The following is a 1,688-nucleotide window of genomic DNA, read 5'->3' on the forward strand; positions in this document are numbered from 1 at the left end:
TCTAGAGGTTTATACTTCAAGATATGAGATTTTAGAAGATGTGGCTGCATGGGTGTACAGGGCTAATGATGTGGTTCTCAGTTTGGTAGAAGTATGCTCACCTTAGGAAGTACCCAGAATCTTTAGATGGTCTTTTGTTGAGATGTTTAGGGAATCTCATAATTATTGGGATACACTGACAATTTGATAGACCAGTGGTTCTCAACCTTCCTAATGCTGTGACCCTTTAATACAGTTCTTCATGTTATGGTGACCCCCAACCATAAAATTATTTTTGTTGCTACCTTATAACTATAATTTTGCTACTGTTAGGAATTATAATTAAATATTAGTGTTTTCCGATGATTTTAGGCAACCACTGTGAAAGGATCATTTGACCCCGAGGGGGTCACAACCCATAGGTTGAGAACCACTGTGATTTCATCTTTTGTGTCTCTTGATAAAAAAAAAATATATATATATTTTTTAAATGTGGAGCTGAGGATCAAACCCAGGGCCTTGTGCTTGCTAGGCAAGCGCTCTACCACTGAGCTAAATCCCCAGCCCGATAAAAATATTTTTTGATGTTGAGACAGTGCTTCATGTAGCCCAGGCTGGATTTAAACTCCCTGTGACACAGGGCAGTGGTGTCGAATGCCTTTAATCCCAGCACTTGGGAGGCAGAGGGTCTTTGGGTTTGAGGCCAGCCTGGTCTACAGAGTGATTTCCAGGACAGCAAGAGCTGTTACACAGAGAAGTCCTGTTTTGAAAAACAAAACAAAACAAAAACCGAACAAACAAACCTCCCTATGACCTTGAATATCCTGTTGCCTTTACGATTGTATCATCATCCCCAGCACATTTTTGAGTCATTTAATGTGAAATAAAATTTCCATGTAATTTCTTTTAGTATGTTCAAGTTGACTGACTCCAGGGTCTTTTTTTTTTTTTTTTGTAACTTTTCTGATTAGGCAAAAAGCACAAACTTGAGACAGCTGATAATGTTGTTATCCCAAATAGGCTGTCTCCGGCTGAGGCTACAGAGTGTTTTGCTTTTGATGTACCGGATGTATGGTGATGCAAGAGCCATACCCGTCCAAACACTGAGGAGTCAGGACTTTTTCTCCACCTAAATTCACCTCGCACCTAAGCCAAGAGTCAAGACCACAGGACTTTTTCTGTGTGGTCAGTTAAAGGTGCCAGAGAGCTGACGGTTGTCATGAGAGTGAAGGGCACAGAAGTGTTGGCTTATTGAAAATGTGGGTCCACATAGAAGGACATGGATTGATATCTTGCTAAAGCCAAACTTGTTTAGACTTGTTTAGACAAGCTCCTAATTGGGAATCCTGCCCCAGGTGCTTGGATCCCTGATGTCATCAGGCCATCGAATCCACGCTCACGTCTCAGACCCTGGTACTTACTTGAGGGTAGTTTTGGTGTTTATCAGTGCCATGACAAAATGCCTGATCAGAGGCAGCTTCAGAGAGGAGCAGTTTGCTTAGCTAACTGTTGTCATGGAAGTGGGAGAGGCTGCCGCTTACATTGCGTCTGCAGTCTTCTGAAGCAAAGCATGAGCAGGAAGTAGGGCCAGGTTTGGGGACCCGACCCACTTCTTCCCAAAGGTCACAACCTTACCAAACGAGCCACCAACTGGGGACCCAGTGTTCAAAGACACAAGCTATGGGAGACATTTCACATTCAAGCCACAA

Source organism: Onychomys torridus, chromosome 4 (genome assembly GCF_903995425.1).
Source record: "Onychomys torridus chromosome 4, mOncTor1.1, whole genome shotgun sequence".
NCBI lineage: Eukaryota > Metazoa > Chordata > Mammalia > Rodentia > Cricetidae > Onychomys > Onychomys torridus.